This window comes from Cupressus sempervirens, chromosome 8 (genome assembly GCF_028749045.1).
Source record: "Cupressus sempervirens isolate cs-2001-9-10 chromosome 8, ASM2874904v1, whole genome shotgun sequence".
Classification (NCBI taxonomy): Eukaryota; Viridiplantae; Streptophyta; class Pinopsida; order Cupressales; family Cupressaceae; genus Cupressus; species Cupressus sempervirens.
Genome location: NC_143125.1, coordinates 766,488,236 through 766,497,720, shown reverse-complemented (window position 1 = coordinate 766,497,720; position 9,485 = coordinate 766,488,236). Strand labels below are relative to the sequence as shown.

Genomic DNA, 9,485 nt, shown 5'->3' with positions numbered 1-9,485 from the left:
GGTGAAAGAGGCAAAAAAAAATTCAACAAAAATTATAAGAAGCCTCGGGCTACAGTAGGGTTTGGTATTATCTGTTGAAGTTTTTACTACTAATTGGCAAAGGGTTTTATATTGTTTACTTTCTTTTTTGGGCAACAAATGTTAAAAGGGTTTCTTCCACTACTCAGGTATGCTATTTGATCATAACAAGTTTTTTTCTCTATGAAATAATGAAGAAGAAGAGTTGAGAATTAAAATAGACTTAATAGTTACAATCTAAGATGCTTCCTAGGTATTGCATAGATGCAGTATACAAATGCTTTGCAACATCCTCTTCACTAATCTTCTTTCCATCCAAATCCCCTTCCTTCAAAATATCTTCAACAACCTTAGCAATCTCCTAAGTACCAGTATAAGGAGCACATATATTCAGAATAGCCTTATCATTATTCCTAGAGAAAGCCATGGCCGTTTCTGCTAATTCTCTCACATTCTGAGGAAAAAGACTGATATCTCCTATAAGTTGAACCCTAATTCCATACGTGTTAACCATGCTTTCCTTCTCAACAAGAAGATCAAGGTTCTCCTTCATTAAATTCACAAGTGTCTCAACTTCTTCCTTTGAGCACTTGAAATTCTCAATACTAAAAACATAAACACTCACACATTTTATACCAATTTCATAACAATCTCTCAAAATATGCATCAAGCTGTTATACCCATATTCATGGCCTCTCCATTTTTGCATATTTCTATTCATTACATATCTCCTATTGCCATCCATTATGATTGCAACATGCTTTGGAATAGGGCCTACCGAAATAGACCATAATAGAAATCTCCTAAATAACTCTCTTGTTGAATTTGCAAGAAATGTAAACTTTCTTACAAGTAAGAACTATTGAAGGATTGGAATGTTGTTAAACTTGTCATCTTTGATTATGGGTGGCATTTCTTGATCATAATGAAGGAATATATAATAGTTTTTTCTAATGGGTCTTTAACTACGTACCACATAATCATTTGTGATGGAAAAATTAGAGTTGGCTTATCTTATCTTTTAATTATTTTTATGGAAATTGGATTCTAGATCTCTCTTTAAAGTTCTATTCTGTGTCATTTTTATCCTTAAAAGACATTATTGAAATTTTTTTGATACCTCTACTGATAATTCAATCTACAACCACCATAAATGTCACTATTCCTATTTATCTTTTGTGCGTTCTTTAATAATATTTGTTCACAAAATTAATGAAATAGGACGATTTGGTTGATACCTAAATTATCATGAAAAATCAAGGTCATTGAACCACTGCCAAACAATCTCATGTGTTAGATAGATATTGAGAACTTCACATGTTATGCATGTTCTATATTAACAGGTGACTTAATTTTGCATGAATGATTGAATTCTAGAAGTTACATTGCGACTCACATAGAAATCATTTTATTAGAGGAGATGAGAAACATCATTCATTATATAAAAATGAAAATGGAGGAGATAACTATGGCGTGTATAGTGGTTAGCAAACATTTTCTTGGTGTAGATCAGATTTTATGCAAAGTAATAATTTCCTAAGAGGCATCTCTTGTCAATCAACTTGCCTAACAATGCTTGAATTTCCTACAATTAGTCAAGATAAGTGCTAAGCATTATTGAATATGTTAAGATCATTCTCAACAGTGTTTTTCTTCACATTATTCTTCCTTAAATTAATTTGATTTGTTCACATTATTCTTCCTTAACTAATCTTTTATATATTGTTGACCCATTTTGAGCTCTTGTTTCTTTCAAGCAACCAAATTGATTAAAACTTGTTTGTTCTTTAACAAGTTGTCTTCAAGCCAATGCAATATGTTACCAACATGTCTAATTTGGATTCCCTTCCCTTAAAGGCAGCTTTTCTTCGATGCTTGTTTATTTTTTAAATCAAATTTTGTACAATAAATTATGAATTCTTATTGGTCAATGCCAATTTTGCTAGGAGTAAAGTTGATTTTGCTACACCAAAAAATAGGGAAAAAAAATGAAAAATTAGTGCTTTAATTTCCAATAGAACAAGTATTAATTTTTAGAAGCTTTAATTCAGCACATGTAGTGCTTTTTATGTCAAACCATCTCAAAAACACAAAAAAATGGAAAACAATAAAAACCAAAAACAACCATAGTCAGTTCAATAGTTAGAGCCTTGAAGGCTTCTTACATGAAATGTCTATTGCCTTGATAATATTGAAGACTAGTCTACAAGATTTTATTGCCAAAAAATAATTCTAATATGATCCTCTAATCTGAAATCAATAAACAATTTGGGTGATGAAGAAAGTCTTTGATCAACAAATATCAACTTTTTAAACATTATATCCAAAATGCTTTGTTCAAGATGATCCTTGATATAATAGATACTGATCTACAACTGTAAGGGAAAATAGATATTGATCTACAAATATATGGATTGAATGAACAATTGCAATATCTAATTTGACTTTGGTAGAAATGTTGATTTATGGAGATCATCTAAAATCTGGATCAAGCCAATTCAAGATACACATTGATATGAAAAGGATTGATCCGAATTTATAATATATATAGAAATTGTATTGATCTAAGTTTGATCACTATGTTATAACTCAAAGATATGAGAAGAATAGATGAGTTGTGAATATTATTTCTATATTGTATCAATAAAATATAGAACTTTAAATCAATCTGAAAGTAATATGCTCATCACTATTTCTGATGTCCATCAATTTTGTGTATGTGATGATCCACTTTTTTATCCAAATGATGGCTTGATATAATGGCCAGTCTAAATTTTTTTATCCCTATTTCTAATATCTAATCTTATTTCTTATGTGATGTTCTTGTTAAGATCATCTCCTCTAATTGAAGCTATATGCACATGCAATCTTTATTTCTTACCAATGGTGGATTACTTCCACCCTCCTTGGTTTCTGTAAGGATCTTGGAGTCCTCAGTATGCTACTAAAATAAGGTTTGATAACTAAGTCCAAATATTCATATTACTTTGGGTTTCAATTTAAATGTTTCAAAAATTTTCAAGAATTAATGAAAGTCTCTAAAGCCAATTTTTTTATGGTCATTTAAACTCGTTCTATTTTATGTTAATACTGGGATTAAATGGAATTTATAGAAGTAGAAAGTACCATTTGACTTTGTGTTTTTTTTTTTTTTGAAGTGTAACTTGCATTTCTTGGAAGTGTTCCACAACATAGATCTCCTTCGACAAAATTATCTAGGTTGGGCAATTGGTAACTTCTTTTCTTTCTATGGAAGATTATAATTGACAAAAATTAAGACCTTTATAAATACTATAATGAAGATTTTAATGATATGATTGCTCATTGGATAAGTGGATTATTGAAAAAAAAAGACCAAAATATTGTGTGTTTTCATTTGGGTGGCTTTGAAGATTAAATGTTATTTTAAAAATAATAACCTTATTTCTTGACAAGAGTATATATATAACCATTAAAAATATCTGGAACTATATCCTGGATTAGAACTAAAATTAACATTCACATTTTCTTCTATTTCAAAATTTCAAACTATAATATATGATTTTGATATCCTTCACAATCAATGAATACCATAAATTTGTCTTCAACTCAATCTGGACTATTACTGTACTTTTGTTCTACTTCTTTTTACATCAACTTATCATGGAAATTATTATCAAATATTGATGGTATTATTTTTATATATATTGGATAAGTGGCATTGGTGGAAGTTAAATAATCAAAAACTCTTTTATTTTCAAAATAGAGTTCAAGCTTCATTGCATCAAAGTCTACTTAAAAAATAGGAGCTAAGAAACTGAAGATAGTACCTATGCCTTTCAAAGTCAAGTTGCACTATAAAATTTGATATATAATACCAAATTGAGCATATTGGTATTTTGATTAGTCACTATAATTCTTTCTATCAAAATGTGTCACAAAGTTGGTAAGAATTCTATTTCTTTTAGAAAGTGAAATTCTCTTACCATATGCAACAAGACATCACCTTTGAATTGATTTCTCTAATGAATGGTCTTTAGAACCTTCTTGTTAAATTCAAACAAATCTAAGTTAAGTTGTTTGGGTATTCTACTATCTTCATTACTTTTGAAGAACAAATATTAGTTTTGTTCAAGGTTAAGTGAGCTTTATTTGTCTCCAAGTTTGTAAAATTATCATCCATGTGAAGTATGTAAAAAATATTTTGTTTGTGTTAGATGCTTCCCTATAATGTTTTGATTTTTGGGTTCTCTAAGCCATATCAAAGTGGTTTTTTGATGTTAGAAGTGATTTTAGATCTCATATATTACTTAAGGCTTTGACTGTTCCAACATAGTGACCTTCAAAATGGCTTCAAAACCATGAGCTTACAAAGAAACTACACTCTATTTGTATCCTTATCACTCCAAATCATCAACATAGTCATGATCAATCTCATCTATGAAGCGTATTAAAAGCTAAGGATTTGGAGTGACTCTGTCATTTCATTTTTTTCCACATCTTGTTCAAACCATATAATGCAATATCATCTATGAAGTGTATTAAAAGCTAAGGATTTGGATTGACTCGTATACAATTCATTTTTTGTCATTTATTATATGGTTTGAACAAGTGTGGAAAAAAATAAGATTTTTATTATGAATTTTCTATTCACCAATCTATGTTAAACTAATTAGCAAAGATTTGGTACTCTAAGTTGCAGCAATTTTGAGAAAAAACCTAACTTTTAATCACCATATCTTAAATGAAATTCCACATTGAGGTGATCTAAGTTTGATCAATTATTCTTGATACAAGTTGGTGTCGAGTTTCCTTTTTATTATTTTACAGATCTATTGCTATTCATTTAATGTGCAATTATGGAGAACTTTTTAGATTATTGACTTTTGTGTTGTTGAGGTTTTCTTACAAGTAAGAAATATTACTTGATTAAAAAGTTCAAAATGTCTTTTAGACTCATGTGGGATAGATGTTACACATCCACAGCCTGGAGAAGATTCTAGTCCATCAATAGCAGTAGTAGGTTTTCAATATAGATCATTGTTTGTTGTTGTTCTGGTTCACACAATTCATATGAGAAATATTTATCTTAATATTTTGGGTTTGGTGCAAATGTCAGGTGGTTGCATCTCAAGATTGGCCTGAACTCACAAAGAATTAACTTAGGGAAAACTTTTACAACTTCACACAACATGGATTAGGGACATGTTTTGAATTACTAAATGACGAAGAGGAGAAAACCCTCTAGAGCACAATTTTTGCCTCAATTATTATGTATTTTATTAACATTGAACCAACCAATGAAATTGAAAATTCTTTGACAAGTTACTACTTCTCAAAATTAAAAATATGATTTTTGGAAATTCACTTGCTACTCAAAATTTAAAGTATGATATTAGGAAATTTGAATGATTATTTCACTTTGATTCTTTGCAGGGAGCTATTGATTTATTTTCATAGAGAAACAAGATAGAAGCCTCTGTGAATCATATTTTATAGGTAATTTATTTCATTTTGATTGGTTTTTGTGGTGAGATTTAGTTCTACATTTCTTATGTCTCCTCAGTGATAGCTTTGGTATTTATTCAGAGATGGTGTAAGTGAAGGATAGTTTTACCAAGTTCTACTTTATAAACTAGATGCTATTCGCAAAGTCAGTTTCCTAATACTCACAATAGTACTTGCTATTCAATTGAGATAGACATGGCTCATTAGTTTGTTTGTATTCTCTTTGAATTTTGTTAAAGAAGACAGCTGAATGCTATATGAACTAAAAGTTTTGTGGTTTCAATAGGCTTGTGCATCTCTTGAGCCAAATTACCAGCCCTAGTGACATTTTTTATTGTTCAAAAGTGGCACCATACTAGACTATTTACAGAAAACCATGTAGATAGGCATTCTATAGATAGAAGTGGGAACATCTTGCCAAGTCTTTAGTACATAATAAAGCAATTGAATTTCATAAAAAAAAAATTGTATGCTTGTCAATGTTCTTTGCTCTCAAACCTCTTTTTTGTATGTAGTTAAGCCCTACAAGGGAAATGCTCTATTGTTCTTTAATCTATACCTAGATGCTACAATCAATGATACCAGTCTACATGGTAGTTGCCATATTATATGTTGATGAAAACCAACTTTCTGCTCAATATATATTTGTTTAATAGTCATGTAATTTAGCTTTATACCCAAAGATTGCATTAGTTTGAAAGATTCTAAATCCTTTTTATAAATGTGTAAAATAAATATTAATGTTATGTAGTCCTTATATAGGTATGTGTATATGTGCAGATTTAAGACAACGAACTTTGTATTTTTAAAAAATTACCATGTTAAAAATAAAGGATAAAGAGATTCAATTCTACAAATTTTAATGTATAGTTTTAATTGATACTCCAAATTTAACATGTATATTTTAAAAATATAACATATTTGACTACTTCTCAAGCATTTGGGCTGCAATTCTACTCTCACTTCTCCAACTTATAGTTTTAGTTTATATGCAAGTACTTTTTGATTTCACAGATTGTGAAAACTATTAGTGTTGGAGCTCTATTTCTCATGACATATTTTGAGTTTTTGATCTCTTCATGTATAAATCTTTCAGGCTCTGAAGAAATTTTTGGATGGAGATGCCATATTAACGTTAGATCCAAAAATAAATAGAAACCCTGCTGCAAACTTGGTGATAGAGAAAGTGCTATTAAGGAGTGGTTAAAAGGCTCGATAGTGATTTGGTTTTGATCAATCAGGTATGCTTCATGTGTCCAAACTTTTTCTACTCAAAATTTAGCTCTTTTTTATGGCCTATTATTATTATGAGCTTTATAGGTTTATATAGTTCATTTCTCTATTAAAAATTGCTAATACATTTTGGTTTTCTTTGTGTTGTACATAATCAACATTAAACCCATTTATTTCTTATTACAGGGCTGCATTAGCCTTATGGTTGAAAAAAGAAGAGGAAGCCTCATGTTATAAGATTAGAACCATAACAGCCATAGGAGAATGTCAAAGATAGTCACCATGTGCCTATTAGCAATAGGAACATCATGACTATCTTCAGCATTCTTCAATCAAGAATTCTCTTTTAATTGAGCTCGCAAGGGAGATTAGCTAGTGAAGATGCTCTGTTAGTGCCTTCAAAATTAGTAGGAAAGTGGGGTGTGGGACCTCCTCCAAATAATGGTACCGTTGGATCAAATCCAACATTAAGAAATCAAGGTTTAGAACCAGCTCCAAGGTAGTTCATCATATTAGAACATGGAAAAAGCTTCCTTGTACTACCTTTTTATGTTTATCACTTACCTATCTACAACTCCACAAATGATATTGATAGTCTCTTGCCCTCTCTGTGCAATTGAACTACTTTACTTTTATTGATGCAACTGAACTACGAGTGCCTTTTGTGTTCTTGACAAATCATAAGATTTCAAATTTTGTGAAGCCATTATAGATGAAAATGAACTACAACTAGTGAGGTGTCAATTTTAAGGCAATTTTTGTTTCTATAATGTGTAGTTCAATTGCTAGAAATATTTCATCTCGAGGTGTCAATTGATAGATTGTTAACTTTTCATGTCATTTTCTACTTTGGTTGGGTAGTTCTCCTTTCATTTGTAAATATTTCTGTAGTCTTTAGCCTAATGATAGTTTGGTATTACATCATCCAAGGTGATAACATAGTTGACTTAAAACTTTGCATTAAAGAAAACATCAAGGGATAATATTTGATGTGTGGATATTTGTAAATTATGTTGGTTTTGGACATAGTTATAATTATAGTTATATATGTGCTCTTTATAAGCAATGGTGTCTCAAGAACCAAAATTTAGATAGGCTATGCCAATTATTGCAAAGGCTTTGCTCTACATAGGAGCCTTTTAAAATACACAAAATTTGAGTTGTAAAGCATAATTGCTCGGTGGAGACTCAGGATATCATGCACATTTCTTCCTCCTTGCCATTATTTTGTATGAAATAAATTATGTGATGAATGAAACAATGGTGTAGAGGTAGAAATGTTCATGATACCCTGACTCTCATGCATCAAGCAATTATGCTTTAGAATCAAATTTTGTGCCATTTAGAAGGCTCCTATGAGAGTAAAGCTTTTACAATAATTGGCATAGCTCATCTAAATTTCTACCTAGCATTGGTAAAGATTTTGATGCACATGTATTCCCTTTCACATCAAATGTATTGCACCAATGTAGAAAATTAAGGGTTGTTGGTCACAATGTCGACACAAAATTGGCCATTTGTCCATTGCAAGTGAAGGGGGTTTATGTCAAAATTTCAACCTGCGATGCCCACAAATGGAAAAATAGTAGTTTAGGTTGGACTAAGGAAATTGATGAAATTTGCATTAGTAACTCCACCTTTATGAAGTCAAAATTTCAAAGGAAAATGTCTGCATCAAAAAACCCACTAAAAAAGATCAACAACAAGTTTAGTCACCAATTCGACTAACTCTCATCGCAATTTTGACCTTTTCATGTCAAAATTTGGGCCTAAATTTACTCATGAATTATAGATGAAAGGCTTGAAATAGTTCAAATAAAAAATAAATTCTATGGTTATATAGCTAACACAAAGACCTATAATGTCATGTAACCTGATCTTATTGATGCTCAACCACAAGGAATCTTGAAGGAGAGCACACAAGAAAAAATATTCATTTTTTGTATGTTTGCAAGAAAACATGTCTCAAATTAGTTTATAGACTCAAAACCTTTGGGTTGGATCCCTAAGGAAAAACTAAGCCTTAGGCTTGGTAGAATGCAAATGTTTGAATAACACATGTGCACTATAGGGTGAATGTTTTATTTAAATCTTTTTAAATTTGGGTCTTAATAGCATCATGATGCATACTTTAGTGTACACACACTATTGAGACCTAAATAGTGCATAGAGAGAGAGAGAGAGAGAGAGAGAGAGAGAGAGAGAGAGAGAGAGAGAGAGAGAGCGAGAGAGAGAGAGAGAGAGAGAGACTATGGGAGAGGGGAGAGAAAGTAGGGGATGGGAGAGAGTAGGGGTGGCAAAGAGAGTACAAGATGGGAGAGAAAGGAAGTGTGAGAGAGAGTAGGGGTGGCAAAGAGAGAGTACAGGATGGGAGAGAAAGATTGAGAGTAGGGGATGGGAGAGAGAGGAAGTGAGACAGAGAGTAGGGGTGACAAAGAGAGTATGAGATGGGAGAGAGAGATTGAGAGTAGGGAATAACACAAAGAGAGTAGGTAGTGGGAGAGGGAGTGAGAGAGGGGAGAGAGGAGGATGGGCATCTATATGAGAGAGAGTAGGGCATGGGAGAGCATGTGAGTGTGAGAGAGACTAGGGGTGGCAAAGACAGAAAGTAGGGGATGGGAGAGGGGAGAGAAAGAGTAGGGGATGGGGGAGAGAGTAGAGAGGGAGAGTGTGAGAGAGTGAGAGAGAGGTAGTATGTGGTGGGAGAGGGAGTGGGAGAGAGAGAGAGAGTAAGGGGATGGGAGTGT

The 9,485-nt window shown here is 31.8% G+C and overlaps 1 pseudogene; it reads right to left on the bottom strand.

Annotated features, from left to right (window-relative positions):
- Nucleotides 1–241: 241 nt before the first annotated feature.
- LOC149544669 (dehydrodolichyl diphosphate synthase CPT3 pseudogene) lies at nucleotides 242–912 on the bottom strand (annotated as a pseudogene).
- Between the last annotated feature and the right edge of the window lie 8,573 nt (nucleotides 913–9,485).